Below are 19,814 nucleotides of genomic sequence, written 5' to 3'. Positions count from 1 at the left end.
TTTTGATATTCCCTTTTGTGAACTGCCAGTTCATATCCTTTGCCTATTTAAAAAATTGTTTTGTGTGGTTTTTTTTTTCTTATTGATTTGTAGGAGTTCTTTATATATGCTGGATACTAGTCCTATGTCAGATATATGTATTGAATTATCTTTTCTGCATCTTTGGACTGGCTTTTCCTTCTCTTAATGGTGTCTTTTGCTGAATATAAGTTCTTAATCATAATGAAGCCTAGTTTATATTTTTTTCTTTTATGATTAATGTTTTTTTGTGTCCTGTTTAAGAAAGCTTTGCCTCCCAAAGGAGTCTTTTTAACATATGACTCCACCTGGCCTTGCCCCATCTGGCTACTCTCTCTGCCTTCTCATCCTCTATTAGAAGTGCCTCCTGGGAGCAGGGGGTGAGGAAGGCAGAGATGGGATGGGAGATCTGTGGGGAAGAGCAGGGTTAAAGCCTCCCCAGGACATGAGATCTGTGTCCCCCACCCCTTCCTTCCCCTGTGTGGATTTGGGTTGATGCTGGGCTGCAAGATTAAAGCCAAAGAGATTAAAAGATTACCTCTGGCAGGGAAGGCAAATTCTGCCTCTTTACTCCTAGAGCCATGAGGGGGAGGGGTGAGAGTTTGGGTGGGTGGGGGGTGGTAGTGATGGAGCCACCTTCACCTCCAGGGCCCTCCCCTTCCTGCTGAGAGCCGCACCCCTGGAAGGCTGAAGCCTGGGCCACACTCACCGTGTGTGGCCTTGGGCACTAGCTCACCTCTCTGGGCCTCAGTTCCCAAGTTATAGAGGGAGTGGGGGGCTCAGCTGGATACTAAGCACCAACATGGACTTTAGTGAGTTCTCAAAGTGTGACCCGACCAGTGGTCCCAGCATCAGCTGGTAACATGTTAGAGATGCAAACTTCAGGCCCCTTCCCACACCTACTGAGGCAGAAACTCTGCGGGATAAGGGGGGACAGCAATCTGTGTTTTAAAAGCCCTCCAGGGTATTCTGATGCACATGAATGTCTGACCACCAGTGCCTTTACTTATGGTAACAATTGCTAATTTTTAGAGTATTTAACTGTGCTCACCAGTGACTCTTCTAGAGTAGGTACCCACTCACTTATGGTGCTATTACTCACCCTACTTTATACAAAAGGAACTGAAGCACAGAGAGGTGAAGCTGCTTGCCCAAGGTCACACAGCTACTAAAGGGCGGAGCCTGGACTCGAACTCAAGGAGGCTGCCTCCAGAGGCCAAGCCACTAACCACTTCTTTAAACTGTTTCAAATTCCCAGTGCTGTGCATCCTGGCCTTTTCAGAAGCCCCCCGGCTTTTGTCAGCTGCTCTAGGGAGTGGTGGCTCCAAAAGGCTGACCCCCTGGGGGCCCCTGGCTTGCAAGTTCCTTTCCCAGCTTCCCCCAGGGCCCGCTGACCACAAAAGGCACCTTCCTGCTTCCTCTTCCTGCTGGGAGCCCCCTCGGCTGAGGCTGAGGCTGAGGCTGAGGGAAGCGGGTGCTGAGAGCTGACCTCAGCTGCACAGTAAGCCAGACCCACAGACCGGGACCCACGGCTCCACGGCTCAGAAATTAATTCGTGTCTCAGTTCATTCCCTCAATCAGTGTTTATAAAGGGATCCCGACCAGAGTGAAGTAGAGGCCAGCAGAAAGCCAGAGGCAGAGAGAAGGAAGAGGGGAAGAGGAAACCTCTCCATTAATTTTATGATTCTCCCTGCGAGTCCCCTCCTGCCACTAGGGATGGTGCAAAAGCCCAACCCCCGATCAGGGAAAGTGATCAAGGAATGGCCAAGGCTGAGATTTGGCCAAGGCTGAGATTTATCTGGGTAGCGCTGGGGAGCGGGAGTGAGGGCACCAGCTGCAGGAGAGAGCAATTCATCACAGCTCTCTAGAAGAGTGGAGAGCCTCCACCGCCTGGACCCCCACTGGCGAGGCCCTCACTGGGCTGCCCAGCCTGCCCTGCTTCGGTGAGAGAGGACGTATCTTTGGGGCTCCCAGTACCCCCCACTTCTCTTCCTCAGTTCTCTTGGGTCTGTAACCTCTTTGAACCTTTGACTGGGGCGTGGGATGGGGAGGAAAGACCTCTGGATACCACCCTGGGGAAGTACCTTCTCTGAGCCTCAGTTTCCCCATCTGTAAAACCAGGGCCTCAGCCCAGCTGGCCGGCCTCACAGGGCGGTTGTGGAGGAGAAAGGCCGTGGCCATGAGCTGCAAAGCTCTGTCCCACCCAAGAGATGATAAGTGTGAGGTGGGAATGAAGAACCTGCCTCCTACTGCTACGTTCCTGGGCATGTGCTGGGCTCTTCGTGGGGAGATGCGTGCCGGGCACACGGGGCTGCTGCCGCCGAGGCTCTGTGTGTGCAGGGGTATCCACCTGTGCGTATAGACTGTGTGTCCAAAGCTGCAGCTGCATGTACGGAGCATGCGCGAGTATGCATGTGTGTGTGTGAGGACACGCGTGTGTATGTGCGTGCAGCTCCACTGACAGCTGTGAGCTGAAGCTCTCACATACTCCCTCCACCCCTGCCAGCTTGAGAGGACCCCTCTGGAAGGGGGGTGGGGGGTGGCTGGGTGCTTCTTCACAGGCCCCATCCAGCTGGTTATTTACTGATTAATTCTGCTGCCAGCTGCTAGAGGCCAAGCCTGTGCCAGACGCGGGCCCGGGGCTGATTTACATAATTAAAAACCATCAGTAACAAGAGTTAGGCCTCACCCGCCAACTGCTTCCTCTAGCATGACAGGCCGAGCCTCCCTTCTCCACCCACACCGTGTCCTCTGCACCCTCAAGGCTCCCTCTCCTCCCAGACACCCTCACTCTCCTGGCCTGCTCTGTGTCAGCCTGCTGGCCTGGGCCCTTCCGTGACATCAGCCACCACCCAGTCTGTGATGGAGAGACTGTAGTGGTCTGGGATTCTCCAGTCACTGACTGCAAGATTCTATTAGTCGATGGTTCTAAGGTTCTTCGGTGGAGCGCCTCAGATGATAAGATTCATTTGTGATCCTCTGAGTATGTGATTTTTCAAGAGTCTATTACTCTATGTGACAAAGGGGAAAAATGTTTGCTCTCAGCAGTCCTGCCTGCGCTTGGGGAGGTGGGGCTGCTATCTGGAGGGCCCGGCTTTCCGTGGAGGCCGCCATGGTGGAGTGGGTGTGTCATCCCTGCTTTCCAGAAGGAGGAGAAGTGTGTCACCGAAGAGGGCTGGGGGGAGGGTGGGGCAGGGCACTGCAGGAATCTGGCAGAAGGGAGGAGGACCCAGGGACACCCGAGAGGGCTGGAGGGAGAAATCCTTGGTGGCTTCCAGCCTCCAAGAGGGACTTTGGAGAATATTGGATCCCGTGGAGTGTGTGATATTAACCCCCTTGCTGGTGTCACCTTCAGCATCTTCAGAGAAGTCTGAAGAGAGAGGCAGTTTGGGGTGAGGAGCGTGGGCTATTCTACTTCCCAGCTGTGTGATCCTGAGGAAGCTACTCAGCGTCTCTGAGCTGCAGTTACCGCCTCGCTTGTGAGCTGGGGATTGTTGTGAGGATTAAATGTTAACTCCTGTAAAGCGCTTAGAATGCAGCTGGTGCCTGGTGAACCCCTAGTGACCGGTTGCTATTATTGTGTGGGTCCTTTGGGGAGATGAGTAGGAGGCTGGTCAGACATGGTGAAAGTACAGACACAACGGGGGGCTGGGTCTTCCCTTCTCCAAAGGTCAGCTCGCGGTGGGGCTGGTGCTCAGAGGATGTCGGTTGAGTGAGTGAGCGACTCTCTCCTCTCTCAGCTCTTCCCAAACACGATGCCAGCCCCCAGCCAGCTCACGGTATCTGGCTTCTCTCAGGGGGATCCCCAGGACTTTCTCTCTCCTCCTCCATCTGTCCCGTCTCTGCCTCTTCCTCTCCATTTGCACAGCCCAGCTGCAATGCTCAGCAGGAATTTCTGTCCCTCTCCCAACCACCTCAAAGATTGGTCAACATTTAAAAAGTCGAAATAAAGTAAGTTTAAAATTAATCATAGAGGGCTTCCCTGGTGGCGCAGTGGTTGAGAGTCCGCCTGCCGATGCAGGGGACACGGGTTCGTGCCCCGGTCCGGGAAGATCCCACGTGCCGCAGAGCGGCTGGGCCCGTGAGCCGTGGCCGCTGAGCCTGCGCGTCCGGAGCCTGTGCTCCGCAACAGTGAGAGGCCCGCTTACCGCAAAAAAAAAAAAAAAAAAATTAAAAAAAAAAATAATAAAATAAAATTAATCATAGAAAGCAAGATGGTGCAGCCGCTGTGGAAAACAGTTTGGCAGTTCTTCAAAAAGTTAAACAGAGAATTACCAGATGATCCAGCGATTCCACTCCTACGTATATACCCAAAGGAGTTTGAAAGCACATCCTCTGATAAAGCAGAAGCTCAAACAGCTTGTACCCCAGTGTTCATAGCGACATTATTCCCAACAGCCAAAAGGTGGAAACGACCCAAATGCTCATCTGCAGATGGATGGATAAACAAAATACGTAACATATATAAAGTATAAAAATACAACACAAATACATACAATGGACTATTAGCCTTAACAAAGGAATAAAAGTCTGATTTACATGCCACCACACGGATGAACCTTGAAGACATTATGCTAAGTGAAGAAAACCAGACACAAAATGACAGATTTGATTTCCCTATTTTTTCCAATCAAATTTCCAAATTTGATTCCAGTCAAATTCGATTTTCCATATTATACACTCAGGGAAGTGTATGATTCCACTTACATGAGGTCCCCAGAATAGTCAAATTCATAGACGCAGAGGGAGAATAGAGGCTGTCAGGGGCTGGCGGAGGGAGGAATGGGGAGTTAGTGTTTAACGGGTATAGCGTTTCAATTTGGGAGGCTGAAGAAGTTCTGGAGATGGATGGTGATGATGGTTGTACCACAGTATGAATGTCCTTAATGCCACGGAACTGGACACTTCAAAATGGTCAATTTTGTGGGCTTCCCTGGTGGCGCAGTGGTTGAGAGTCCGCCTGCCGATGCAGGGGCCACGGGTTCGTGCCCCGGTCCGGGAAGATCCCACATGCCACGGAGCTGCTGAGCCTGCGCGTCCGGAGCCTGTGCTCCGCAACGGGAGAGGCCACGACAGTGAGAGGCCCGCGTACCGCAAAAAAAAAAAAAAAAAAAAAGGTCAATTTTGTTATGTATATTTTAGCACAATAAAAGGTTTCATTGAGAGAGACGATTTTGTTTGTAATCCTTCTATCTTTTTTATTTTTATTTTTTAACGTCCACCACTCCAGGCCCCCATGTCCCCGGCATAAAACAGGCCCTCACTCAGCCCTTGCTGAGCGGATGAACGAGCCAGGCTTCACATCTGGCCCCGCGCGGCGCCAGCCTGACCAGCGGCTCAGGGGTCCTGGACAGGCAGCTGCTTCTCTTTCCCTCTCGATTTCACCAAAGCCGACAACCCACGAATCAGCCACAGGTGGTCGGGGATGGGGACAAGTGCCTGGTAGCGATTAGGTGGTTCTGGGCTTTGAGGATTAGACACGGCCCCCAGGTGACGAAGAAGCAATTTCTCACGGAGGCCTCTCTCTAGCACTCAGCAGAGGAGAAGGCGCCACCCTCGAGAGCTGGAAAACGTGGGGACAAACAGCGAGGCCCAGGCTTTTGTTGCATTTCACACTGGAGAGGATTCCTTTTTGTTCAGCTGGAGCTCGTCGATGTGGCTTTTAATATGTTTGTTGCTGTGTAATCGATTTCTCCCCCTGAGCAAGTGGAGAAAATCATCAAGCGCTGGGACAGAGTCAGGCTTTTGGGGATCAAGAAATGTGCCCCACATTCAGTCTTACAAAACCCTGGTATCTTTTATCAAATGTGAACATTGTGATGTAGCCCCCAGGTGACAGAGACAGATTATTCAAGGTGCTGACTGTATAGGCAGGTCATGTTTTTTAAAATCAAAGGAACGGTTTTCATTGGCATCATTGTTTTGTAGAGAAAGACTTTTAATCTTGTCTCTCATTTCAAAAAAACTTGATGTGCACCTTTATTCAACAGCGACCGTTGCTCAGGTTGCAAAAACAGATTTTTGCTCGGCCCATCTCTTCTGATAGATGCTGAAAAGACATCCACTCAGTGGCCTTGGTTTGATCGTACTTGCTATTTTCTCCATTTCTCTCGGTGCTGAATGAAGATCGGGAGGTACATTGTTGCCTGCCAGCTTCTCGGTGAACAAGCGCTGAGTGCTGGCATGCCTGAGCTAGTGCCTCCATCCACGGAGCTGTGCCCTTCCCTGCCGCCCACAGGGTGGCCGAGAGTCAGGCCTGATCCCCGTGTCACTTTCCAGTCCACACCGTGGCTCACAGTGTTACCGTCAACTTAACTATAAAAGTTCTCTCCTGCAGCATCAATGTTGAATGATGAACAGGACCCAAATAAATCATGGAGCACATTTCCCTCATGTATGTACAAATCAGGCTGCAGGTGATGGAAAAAATCCAGCTCTAAGTACTTTAATAAATAAAGGTGCATTCCTGAGAATATTGGCCTGTCTGCTGTAACAAAAGCCCAATAACAGTGATTTCAGTAAGTCTGAGTTTCCTTCTCTCTTGAATAACAGTCTGAGCATAATGTGACCAGTGCAGATAGGCTACAGCTTTTTATTTTATTACCTGCCTTCCTCAACCGTAGGTGGCTCCACCATCTGGTTTAAGATGGCTGCTCCAGCTCCTGCCACTGCATCTGCATTCCAGCCTATTGGAAGTGCAGAAAAATAAATGGAGGTATGCCTCTTTCCTTTTGAGGGCATGAGTAGGAAACTGCACAACTCCTCTCTACTCTCATTTCACTGGCCAGAATCCAGTCATAGGATCACACTTACCTGCCTGGTAAGCTGGGAAATATAGTCTTTATCTGGGCAGCTATGTACGTATTAAGCAAAACTTCTACTAGTACTGTGGAAGAAGGGGAGTGTGGATATTGGGGGATAACTAGCAGTCTCTTCATTAACTTAGTGACTAAATAGCATTGACCTCCTGTGGGGGTGAGGATGGAACAGTAAACAAGACAGCAAATGTTCTGTTTCTCCCAGAGCTCACAGTCAGGTGGGAGAAGAGCAAGAGGGGAGAGTTTCAAGGGGGAGTCGTCAGCCGTGTCTAAGGTGGCTGACCAGACAAGTCAGAGTTGAGGTGAGAGCCTGGTGACCTTGACAAGGAGTGGAGAGGAGGGACAAAGACTGACTGCAGGGGCCTCCTGGAGAGGAACTGGGGTGGCTGAGTGAAGAGAGACGGGTCTTTGGGTATTTATGTTAAAAAAAAAAAAAAAAAAAAGGAGAGAAATGGGGGTGTGAAGTCAAGACAGTTTTTAAAAAAATTTTATTTATTTTTACACAGCATGTTCTTATTAGTTATCTATTTTATATGTGTTAGTGTATATATGTCAATCCCAATCTCCCAATTCATCCCACCATCACCAACCCCCCGCCTGCCGCTTTCCCACCTTCATGTCCATATGTTTGTTCTCTCTTTTTTTTTTTTTGTGGTACGCGGGCCTTTCACTGTTGTGGCCTCTCCCGCTGCGGAGCACACGCTCCGGACGCACAGGCTCAGCGGCCATGGCTCACGGGCCCAGCCGCTCCGTGGCATGTGGGATCCTCCCGGACCGGGGCACGAACCTATGTCCCCTGCATCGGCAGGCGGACTCTCAACCACTGTGCCACCAGGGAAGCCCTCTTTTTTTCTTTTTTTTTTTTTTAAGATGGAGCAATAAGTACGTGTGTGGTGATGGGAATGATCTTAGAGAGGGAAAAATGAAAATGAAGATGAAGGAGAAAGAAGGGGAAATGCTGGAAGAGCATCCTTGAGGAGATGAGAGGGGTTGGGTCTAGGGCACCATGGAGGCTTGGTCTTAGAAAGAGGGATGCGGGCATTGGTGGAGTCTTGTCTGATTACTTCTGCTTCCTCAGTGAAATAGGAAACAAGGTCATTGGTAGCTTGGGTGAAGATGGGGAGGAGATGGGGACCTAGGAGAAGTTATGCATCTGCTGCCAAGGGGCTGCTTTCCTCGCGTGATGAGAAGCCTCCAGGGGGCACAAGATGGCTGCCATCACTGGCTCCAGCATTATGCCAGCATTCCAGGTGGGAGGAAGGTGGAAGGAAGATGGGGCCCCACCAGTTATGTCTCACTTCAAAGAAAAGAAAAAGCTTTCTCGAAAACCCACCAGCTGCTTTCTGCTTAGATCTCATTGGTCAGAACTGAGTCACATGGCTACCCCTAGCTGCAAGGGAGGCTGGGAAATCAGGAACAGGATTCTCAAGATTGGCTGAGAGGAGGGCACACTGCCTCATCAAATGCAGCCAGGGTTCAGCTAAGAGAAGGAAGGGGGATTTTCTGCCACGCCCTCCCATACATGTGCCAAGGCCTGCTATGCTCTGCCTGCCAGTGGTTTTGTGCATCTGTAAAGAAAGGGAAGTATCAGCCACTATGCATGTGTGATCATTACAAGTCTTCTACATCGTTGGCCATTAATTTCATGGACCACCACCCCCAACTCCAATAGTGTATTTGATAAAAGATAAAATAATTTTGCCAATAGCTTAACCTGTTTGCTCTGACTTAGTCACCATGTGGCCGGCTTTATAATGGTCCTGGTAATAGAATGGTTTGTACCTGGCTTTTCTATGAGGCCAGCCACCTTGATTAATGCCTCTGTGTTTTTGGTCTCTTCTCTGCCGTTAGGGATGGAAGTCATCAATTTTGTACTGGAAAGCTTTATTTTGTGCTTGTTCTAGAAACACTCCAATGGTTTCCCAGAGTGCTGCCTTGATTGTTTTCTGAGGAAACAGATGTGAAAACTTCAAAGGCTCCTACCCACCACTGGACAACCTGACATGAGAGACCCCGCACTGGTCACAGGTATAACACAGATCCACTGGCAGGTACGTAGGGGTGTACTTTCTATTTTTACTGTTTGTCTTTGCTGGTGCAAAATCATACCTCTCCAAACCAGCGCATTCCACAGGCATATCAAAATCCTAGTCACTATGGATGGTTATGCCTTATTCTGAATCATAGAATTTTTGTTAATATTTTCATCACTACTTTCATGTGTCAACTAACCATTTTGCATCATCAAAATCCATTTTATTTGGGGCTGTAATGCAACACAAACATGTCTGAGGGCTTCTATGTGCCAGGCACTATTCTAAGTGCTTTATATATATTGTGTCAATTTTAAAGCATGCTCCCAATTTTTTGGACAATCCTCCTGTGAAGAGCTGGAACCTCCATCCCTTCCCTTTTAATCTGGGCTGGACTTATTGATTCGCTTATCACCAATAGAAAGCAGTGAAAGTGATGCTTTCTGATTTCCAAGTTCAGGTGCAAAAACGCCATGTAGTTACTACCAGGTTCTCCTGGGACTCTTGTCCTGGAGGAAGCCAGCCACCAACTCCCCTGATTCTGCCATGCTGGATGTAGGCACCAGCTCCAGCAGAGCTGCCAAACTACAGCAGGCACCAGATGCCAGCCGTGTGAGTGAGCGATCTTGGACGTCCAGTGCAGCCCAGATGATGCATCAGCTGATGGCATCCGCAGCAGGCATCTGACTGTGCCTGTGCGAGAGCCCCCAGCGAGAACTGCCCAGCTGAGCCCTTCCAGAATTCCTGACCCACAAAACTGTGAGCAGAATAAAATGGTTGTGTGGGGGATTTTTTTTTCACCACTAGAATTTTTAGCAGCAATAGTAACCAGAAGATATAGAACTCATTTCATCTCGATTTTTCGGCTAAAGCAATTGAGCCCCAGAGAGATTAAGCAACTTGCACACATTTTCATGGCAGAGATAAGAGATGAGTGCAGGCAGTCTGGTTCTAATATTCTGCCTCTTAACAATGGGGGAAAGCAAAGTTAACCAACAAGCAGAAATGCACAAAATGTAAAAAGTGTGCCAGCAAGGCTACAGCACTTGCAAAAAATCACAATTAATATTCCATTTCAAATCTGCAAAATGGAAGTGAATGAAATTCTTCCAAGCTTTCCTCTTTCATCTAGAAACTTTCAACTGCCCAGGGACGTCAGGGTTTTGACACCACATGAGGGAAGCCCACACCTCTCGACCTCTAGTATCTTAGGCACGGGAGCTCTGAAGCTTCCTGGCGGAAAATGTTAGAGCCATAAAATTAGAGGACATCAAATTTAACTGTTGGAAACACCTTGGAGTTCATCTCATCCAATCTTCCCCCCAGGGCAAGAGAAGGAAAAACCACGGGAGAACAAAGCAACCCCTTGATACTGTGGCCTGAGCGACATCGGTAGGCAGCTTGTGGTTAATGTCCAAGGAGCTGTAGAGGAAATAACGAGGGTCAGAGCACAGGGTCAGGATGGTCACTGGGGGCGGGGGACTGGCTCGGCCTCATGGCCATGTAACCTGTGCAGTCACCCAGGGCCTCCTGCCTTAAAGGACCCCACATTTCACTTAATGCTCTGCCTCGCTGTCTTGAAAGTCTTAATAAGTTTTGAACAAGGGGTCCTGCATTTTCGTTTTTTCCTGGGTCTCACAAATTATGGAGCTGGTCCAGGCTGGGGAGGTCTGAGAGCTGCCTCAGGAATGAGTATTTCAGCAGGGAGAGCAGAACAGGCAAAGCCTGGGGGCTAGAAAGCCCCAAGTCAGCTTGGGAAATGGTTACTTGCCCAAGACCGTCTAGGCAGGAAGAGGTAGCACGAGGAATTGAACCCAGTCTTGCCGGACTCCAAGACTCGGTCGTAAACACTTTGCTCTCCTGTCTCCTGGGACAGACCTCACACGTTGAGCCGGCCTCCTGACTGTTCCTGCAATTGCAGCCTTCTCTTCTAGGGAGCCTTCCTGGCTCGCTCTGGCCCAGCCTGGTCGCCATTACCTCCTTCCTTCATCCTTCTTACCTGGCTGATCCTGTGCCAGCCGGTCTATTTTCCCTGCCCCTCCTGGCTAGAGTCTACTGTGGCTTCCAAGCCCCCAGGCCAATCCTTCCAGGGTCTTGTCTCCCAAGAAGAAGCCTTGGGCTCAGTCTTCTTGCTGCAAACCTCACGTAGATCCCATGGTGCAGCCTTTCTCACCTTCCCCTGCCTAGAGCTGGGCTGCAACGCCAAAGAATTGACAATGGGAGTCAGGCGCGGTTCGCCTTCCTCCCACTACTGACTAGCACGGGCAGCTTAGCCTCTCCAAGCCTCAGTTTCCCGATTTGTTAAGTGGGCCCAGACCCCACGTTCATCACCGGTCCTGTACATCCTGATACGCAGCCATGTCAAGGACACCACAGCTCTGCTCTCTTCCTCCCCACCCACGTGCCAGACCAATCATGAGAAAACTTCAGACACACCCGAATTGAGGGCCATGCTCCAAAATACCTGATCAGTACCCTTTCAAACTGTCAAGGTCAAGAAAAGCACGGAAAGAATGAGATGCTGCCACAGATCCGAGGAGGCTAAGGAGAAACATGACTAAATGCACTGTGGGATCCTGGATAGGATCCTGGAACAGGAAAAGAACATTAGTGGCAAATGGGTGAAACTGAATGAAATCTGGAGTTTACTTAATTGTAATGTACCCGTGCTCATTGCTTAATTTTGACAAATGTGGTGTTGTGAGATGTTAACATCAGGGGAAGCTAGGTGAAGGGTCCACAGCTACTCTCTGGGCTCTATTTGCATCTTTTTTTTTTTTTTTTTTTTTTTTTTTTTCAGTACGCGGGCCTCTCACTGTTGTGGCCTCTCCCATTGCGGAGCACAGGCTCTGGACGCGCTGGCTCAGCGGCCATGGCCCACGGGCCCAGCCGCTCCACGGCATGTGGGATCCTCCCAGACGGGGGCATGAACCCGTGTCCCCTGCATCGGCAGGCGGACTCTCAACCACTGCGCCACCAGGGAAGCCCTATTTGCATCTTTAAAAAAATAAATCGAAAATTATTCCAAAATAAGATGTTTATTAAAAAAACAGGGCTTCCCTGGTGGCGCAGTGGTTGAGAGTCCTCCTGCCAATGCAGGGGACACGGGTTCGTGCCCCGGTCCGGGAAGATCCCACATGCTGCGGAGCGGCTGGACCCGTGAGCCATGGCCGCTGAGCCTGCGCGTCCGGAGCCTGCGCTCTGCAACGGGAGAGGCCACAACAGTGAGAGGCCCGCGTACCACAAAAAAAACAAACAAACAAACAAAAAAAAACAACAACAAACCTGCACCACTGCTATTGCTTTTGTCTGCCATGTCCCTCCCCCATTCTTCTGCTGACGCACCCTTCTCTGGCTACAAGGGTGTGGGTACCGGACCCAGCCTGGGCCGTTAATCTGCCCTCATCACCCTGGCCCTTGGTCCAAGGGGTAAGCATGTGTCCTACACTGGGCCAATCAGAGTCCTTCCCTAGAACTGTTCAGCTTGGAGTTGGATGAACATCTCTTCCCATTCTTGCCATGAATCTGTACGGCTGTAAACCTGGGGTCTCCTGGTTTCACTGAGTGGGGACGGTGACCCAAAAGAACTAAGCCGCCGAGAGAGAGAGACAGAGAGAGAGACAGAGAATGATGATGGCCTTCAAGGTGTCCTTGTCCTCCTTCCCAGTCTTCCTCAGGTAGACCCTTCCTGCCCTGCCCTGTTATGAGAGCCAATATATCCTCTTTTGAGTTTAAATCAGTTAAAACTGGGCTCGAGTTGGTTTTCTGTCACTTGCAACCAATGAGTCCTAGCATAACTTCTTCTCAAGTTATGTGAAGATTCAATGGCGTTTGTTTATAACCTGGCACGTGGCGGTCACCCTGCAAATGGTGAGGGATATGTTTTCTTCTCCAAGGCATCTGGGGCCTGCCATGAACTTCAGCTTGTTTGGTTATGGCCCTGACACCTGCCTTGCTCCCCTCCTGGCTCCCACATACCCTCTTGGGCAATCCTGCTTCAAATGAGCCCATCTGGCTTCACACACCCTCCCCCCGCCAGGCGCTGCTCCCGGCCTCCTCCTCTTGGTGTTGGGAGCTGAGTTTGCAGCTGAGATTGGGTTTTGCTCTGGGAAGGGTATCGGGGAGGAAGAAATGGAACTCATCCTCTGGCAGAAAATTTCCTGCTCAGAAGTGGGGGGCAAAATCCCAACACTGGCCTGGCCAGACCCAGTGAAATCAAGGTGTAGCTGAGTGTTCGAATGCCAAGGTGTGTCTAGTGCTTGTTCTGGAAATGAAATGATGGGGCTGTGGAGACTGGAGTTCCATGGGCCCCAAGTGTGAGGTTGGGCGGGGCAGGAGATGTGAGGGGAGGTTTTAGAGAAACCACAGGCAGAGCACTCAGAAGGAATTGAGTGAGAAAGGGCAGAAGTTGCTCTTTTATCTCAGGTCTGGGCTGTGGGCCAGGAAGGCAGAGACACCACCAGGGAAATCCAGGGAGCGTACTGAGGGCACACGGCCACCTTGCCCTGGAGCTGGGCTGGGAAGGACCTTGCTCAGCCCGAGGAGGGACGAGGCCGGTCCTGGGGTTGCCTTCCTGAGCCTCAGTTGCCCCGTGCGGTCCTGGCCACTTCGTGCCTCTGTGCCTTGTCCCTTTCACCTGTATGCCTGCATGTCCCTCCTCACCTGTCAGGCTGACAGGTGGCTGGAGCATCTCTCTCTCTCTCTCTCTCTTCTTTTGTTTTGCAGTGATTTAATTTTTAAAAATATATTATACAATTTAAAAAGTTTACAGTTATTACAAAATATTGGCTGTATTCCCCGTGTTGTACAATACATCCTGGAGCCTATCTTACACCCAGGAGTTTTTACCTCTCACTCCCACACCTCTGTATTACCCACCGCCCCACCTCCCATAACCACTAGTTTGTCCTCTATATCTGTGAGTCCGCTTCATTTTTTTGTTATATTCACTAGTTTGCTGTATTTTTTAGATTGGAGCATCTCTTCTTGTGCGAAGAGTTCCTTTTGCCTACCACGCCCCCTCCCCGACCCGGCCTGCAGGGCAGAACTGGATTCACTTGCCTTTCTGTTCCTATACGTTTTCTTTCCTCATCTGTTTTACTCTTCCTTCCTTCCTTCGTTTGTCCACTCAGGCATGAACTTGATCGTTTTATTCAACAAATATTTTTGGAGTGCTGGCTGCATGCCAGATCCCGAGCAAACCGAGGTGAATAGGACGGACCCCTTTGGAGGCAGAGCGGGTAGGAGTTGTTGATGGGTCAGATCCGCGGGGAGCCCAGGAGGCATCAAGGAGGCATCTGGGTTTTGGGCCTGAGTAACTCAGAAGCAGCCGCATACACCTGCCTTTCCCCACAGAGCCTGGGGAACACACAGTTACCCTAACCCTGACGCTAACACTGACCCACCCCCACACTTGGATTCTAGACTGAGAGAACATTAGGTACAAAGGCAAGGTGCTGGGAATGACGGGGCTAACAGATGGGGGCTAACAATGGGGCTACTTGCCTAAAATACCCCAAGAATTCCCATGGCCACAGCACAGCTCCATCAGCAGGAAAAACTGGGTGAATTCTGGTGTTGCCTCTTTCTCGCTGTGTGACCTTGGTCAAATCACTCAGCATCTCTGAGCCACATCAGTAAAATGAGAATACTAACAATAAGTACCTAGTAAGATTGCTGTCATTATTCAGAGACTTTAATTCATGGGGAACACTTGGCATCCAGCCTGAAAGAGACAGTAAATGCTTCCATTTTAAGTGATTATTATGATTCTAGGTAGACCGTGGCCAGGTTGCAGAAGACTCCGGATGCTGGTGTAAGGAGTTGGCGTTTTACCCTGTGGAGTCAGAGCCTGAACATTTTTGAGCAGAGGAAGAACACAAGGAAAGCGGGCAGTCAGCGCCTCTCCAGTCCCTGCAGCATCTGGAGCCTTGGAGCCGGCTACAGGTCAGCGGTGACAAGCCCGGCCTCAGGGCCAGTGACTTCTAGCTCCCAGAGCCCTCCAGCTGCCCCACCTCTGGACCCAGGCAGTGGAAGCCAGTCTACCCCCACCCCCAGCATCCCTCCGGGCAGAGCCCGGCTCACGGAGCCAGCTGAGACTCAAGCCACCCCCGCGCCCCCGACGCTGTGGCTACAGGGCCCAGGCCTGAGACTCCAGCAGGATCCCCGCCCGACAGAATTCTGGAGCCCCATGTAAGGGTGCTTAGACCCAAACGGCAGACACCGCCACAGTGCAGGACTCGGTGGCCTCCGGCTAGTGGGCAGCAGAAGTCAGATAGACGCACAGAGCCCCAAGCATCCCCCATCCTCTCCAGCTCTCCCTGGCGAGTGTCTCAGAGGAGACCCCTGGCTCAGAAAGCTGGGGAAAGGTGGTCTGTCATAGGGCTGTAGTGCCTGAAGACCCCACCTGTGTTGGAGCCGGCTCTCCTTGGTTTGACCCTTGCACCACTGGGTGGGGCCACTTTTGTGCCTGGCGAGGGGCTGGGCACCCAGGACACAGACCGGGTCAGACACGGTGGGGTCTGGGAGTTGCTCACATTCTAGTGGACGCACCAGGTGTATCAACGGGGGGACTCACAGTGCTTCCCTGTCCCAGGGTACACTCTGGGCCTGCTCTACCAAGACTGGCAAGGAGGCAGGCTGGCCAACCTCAGCCCCCAGGAATCTCAGCTCCAAGCCAGGCAAGCATGATGCTGTCGGCACCCCTAATGAGGTTCCCTGGGGCCCCTCCCATAACTGGATCTCTGGACCAAAGGGTATCCACCTGGACATTTCAAAATATCCCCCAGGGTGTGGTCTTGGCCTCTGGCCCTCACAGACACCCTCTCATGGGTATCACACACGCAGCTACCCTTTACTCTTGTCTGGCCTCATCAGGAATTTTATATTCATTCTTCAAGCTCCGTTGGCCTTGAGGTGCCCTTGATTCATGGAGGATGATAGACTCTCAGAATCAGAGAATCCTATGGATCCTCCAGTTCCTGTATCTGCAGCTCTAGTTCTGTTTTTACCTTTGCTAGTCTGGATACAGAACACGGAACTTCCTCAGTTTTTCCAAATATAATTCATTGGCCTCGAGTCCACTGGCCCCCAAGATGGCTCCTGATGATACCTTCCTCCTGGAATTCACACCTGTGTCGTCCCCTCCCATAGTGAACAGGGCAGATCTGTGTAACCAATAGGAAATTGCCTAAATGATAGTGTGTACCTTCTGAGGAGAGGTCATATGAGAATTGTGGCTTCCTCCCTGTTCTCACTCTGGGAGAAGCAGCCGCCATGCTGTGACACACAAGCAGTCCTGGTGAGAGGTCCATGCAACAAGGAACTGAGGCCTCTGGCCGACAGCCGGCACCAACTTGCCAGCCAGTATGAATGAACCATCTGGGAAACAGGTCCTCCAGTGAAGCCTTCGGATGAAGTAAAACCCCAGCCAAACACCTGGACTGCAATCTTATGAGAGATCTCAAGCCAGAATCATCTGCTGCCAAATTTCTGACCACAGGAACTGTGAAATAATAACTATCCTTTGCTGTTTGAAGCCACTGAGCTTTGAGGTAATCTGTTACATAGCAATAGATGATTTATATGACAAGCATGTAGACTTTTCTGAAGAAAGTGGTGGGGAGAGGTGGTAGGGGAGGCTGAAGTTGGGGGAGGGGCTTATATGGCCCACCTTTCCTCAATCCCCAGCTCCAAATCCTCTCATCCTTAATACACCCAGCGATTACCTGCTCCCTAACCCCTACCTTTAACCTGGCACATTCTGACCTTTCACAGTGCCCTGCAAACCAAAACGCCCTAAGCTAAGGGACCCCACGTTCCCAAGAAGGCAGCTCAAATCTATCTCTTTATATTCAATTTGGAATGGTTCCATGTGGGCAAGGGGCAGAGGTTTTAGCGGGGAATCTTCATTATTTGTCCTTCTGGGTTCCGTGTCTTATCACTGGCTCCCGCCCTCTGTGATCATAGCCCTTGGTTCCAGCATTGGAAGCACAGTAGAAAATCTGATTTTTGGTCTGGATCCAAAACAGGAATGTGACACCCCATACACGGTCAATGTGTGTGTGTGTTTCTCTAAAAGAACCACTTAACCTAATTTCCTTAGCATCAACTCGAAATGCCATGTAGACCGAGTGAAAAAAAATTCACCTAAGTACAAAGGGTAGGTCTTGTTATTCACCTTAAACAGCCCATGAAGCTTTTCAGCAATTTATGGGTTCCTCACACCCTCACTCCTCTGTTTTTCCAAGGCTGCAGAAAGGAAGGTCTCCCTGAAACATGTCCCTGTGGCGATACGGCGCGGGCAGTGGGCTCATCTGGATGTGAGCCACACCTGGTCAACTTAGGACAAAGGGCGCTTGTTGGTGGGCTGTGAGAAGCAGCTCCCAGGCACTGCCGGAAGATCCCAGGGTCTGGGATTCAGGACAGGGGTCCAGGCTGCTGGAAATGCCTGCCCATCTTCTGGCGCTGAGGCTTTGGGGATGGTTCTGCTTCGGCTGTTTTTCATGTCCATGTGCCACTCCACTCACGACTCAGTTAGCCCAGCCGGGGGCTGGGGGCACCTTCATTCAAATTCCACCAAGACTGTACATGGCGGTGGGGAGAGAGGAAGTTGGGAGGCTGGTGGGAGGGAGGAGAGATGCTGGGTTCCCACAAAACCCCCCTAATGTTCGCTTTGTGACGTTTGAATGAGAATAATATATGTTAAGGGCCCTGCATGCTGCCTGGCTCTGAGTGAGCCCCATACAAGCTAGCTACTATGAGAGAGGTGACGGAGTGAGAAATAATTCGAATGAACAATGCGATGTGATGTGTGCTGTCATTAAGGCCTGCACAGACTGTTTTGGGGGCCAGTGGAAGAATAAGTAACTTGGCCAGCTCAGCTTAGGGGTGGTCAGGGAAGGCTTCACCGAGGAGGCAGCCTTTGAGCAGTACCTGATGACAGACTAGAATTAGAAAGGTAGGGAAGGAATATGAAAGGAGGAAAGTCTTCCAAGTTGAGGGAACAGCATGCTCAAAAGCACAAAGGTGTGTAGGTTATGGGGTGAGAGATTCATGGTATGTTCTGGAAAGGACGGATATTGGTGTCTGGGACCCAGAACATGTGTGGGGTGATACAAAATGATGCTAGAAGTGTAAGGGCTTGACTGCAGAGGGCCTTATTTGGGCAAGGTGAGGAGTTTGGGTTTTATTCCCTAGCAGAGAGGGTGTACCATTCATCTCTGCATCTGCACCCAAGGCAGACATCACCAATCGATCATGACACTGTCTGCAGGGGGAGCACCCAGGTAGCTGCTACCAATCACTTGGCATCATCATGCAAAATGAAACACACTGCATCCCTGCATGGGCTCTGGGGAGCTCCTGGAGGGTTTAAATAGGTGGGTGATGAGGGAGGATTGTTGCAAGTGTTCAGGTGAAAGACAGCAAGTCCTAACCTAGGACAATGACAATGGGGATGGATCGCTGCTGCCCACATTTTTCTCAACCTTACCTGTTCAGCTAGAGATTCCAAGCAGTCTCTTCATCTCCACCCCGAAAGGTGTTGTATTTCTGGAACTGTGCTAACCCGTGTGGTTGCCATTAGCCACATATGGCCATTTAAATCTAAATTAATAAAATCAAAATTAAAAATCCAGTTCCTCAGTCCCACTAGCCACAGTTTCAAGCACTCAATAGCTGCATGTGGTTAGTGGTTACTGTACTGGATGATGCAGATATATAAACTTTCCACCATTGCAGAAAGTTCTATTGGACGGCGCTGGTCCAGAGAAAGCCGAGTCGGGTGTCCAGATCATGACCCTCCGTTAGCCCAGGTCAACTCCATCTTCTATCTGGTGGTGGTGACTAAGAGTTTGAAAGCCTTGCCAATTTATGTCTGCCTACTAAGGACAAAGCCTCCGGAGGGAGAATCTTAGAAGGTTTCAGAGCTTAAAGCCATCTCCGAGCTAATCCACCAAGCCTGGAAGTTCCAAGGGGAAGGGAGTGCCCTTGTGGTGACCCCCCCGGCATTGTGCTTCTGTTACTCGCATTTCACAAAGGAGGAAACTGAGGCTCAGAGAGGGGTGTGACTTGTCCTTTGGCAGATGATGGGAAAGTCACGCAAACTGAACCAGAACAGACTGTTTTGTTGCGCGCTGCCTGGTGTTCCTTGGAATCATTGCTCAGTTTCTTGGGCCAGAGCACAACTGGTGGACCTCCTCTAGTGCCCATTTCTGCAAGCCTCTGCACGGGAGAGCCTCAGCCACAGGGGTAGATTGGGGAGCTTTCTGCAGTTGTTCCCTAGATCCACCAGAGGGCGCAGAGGCCGTTGTGCTTCCGCCTGAGGTGGGCGGGGCGGTGAGCGAGTCCTTCCTTCCAGCAAGGACTTTGGGCTGGGACCCTGCTTCTCGCCTGGCCCTATGCACCGGACGAATAATGTATTCCATGTGGCCCCTACCCTCTAAGAGAGCTCAGTTTAGAGGGCAGAGACAACATAATGGCTTGTTTGGGTCTTCAGCAAGGGGCCTTGAAGGGTGGATAGGAGTGTGCCAGGTAGCCTGGAGTCCAGTTGTGGAGGGGAGAGGTGGAACGCCCAAATCTGTCTCCTACTCGGAGAAACCGTGACCTCGGTGGCCTGTGTCTCAGCGCTTGTCTACCCTCCTAGCCTCATCCTGGACCTGCTTTCCCGTTCTCAATTGACAGGAGGGAGGAATTTCTGAACAGAGGTTCTGCTCTAGTAGTACCTAACTCCCTGGAGTTCCATGCACACACCAGGTGGTTTCATGCCTCCGTGCCTTCGCACATGCTGTTCCCGCAGCCTGGGACATACTTCTCCACCTTCTTCAGTTGACCAACTCCTACTCATCCGTCAAGATTCAGCTCAGGCAATGGCTTTTTCCAGGGAGTCTCTCCCATTCCTGGCCTGGGTGAGATGCTCCTTCTGGGAGTTCCTGCAACCCGTTCT

At 50.8% G+C, this 19,814-nt stretch overlaps 1 protein-coding gene across 1 annotated transcript in view; it reads left to right on the top strand.

Annotated features, from left to right (window-relative positions):
- Window positions 1–17,574, top strand: part of MFNG (MFNG O-fucosylpeptide 3-beta-N-acetylglucosaminyltransferase) — a 48,475-nt gene extending 30,901 nt beyond the window's left edge. Inside the window, exons 8-9 of the transcript XR_010835934.1 lie at window positions 8,741–8,887; window positions 14,645–17,574. The gene's annotated coding sequence lies outside the window, so the exon portion shown is untranslated. The remainder of the gene's footprint in view (window positions 1–8,740; window positions 8,888–14,644) is intronic.
- Window positions 17,575–19,814: the final 2,240 nt, after the last annotated feature.

This window comes from Kogia breviceps, chromosome 12 (assembly GCF_026419965.1).
Source record: "Kogia breviceps isolate mKogBre1 chromosome 12, mKogBre1 haplotype 1, whole genome shotgun sequence".
Classification (NCBI taxonomy): domain Eukaryota; kingdom Metazoa; phylum Chordata; class Mammalia; order Artiodactyla; family Physeteridae; genus Kogia; species Kogia breviceps.
This window is presented reverse-complemented; position numbering and strand designations above follow the sequence as displayed.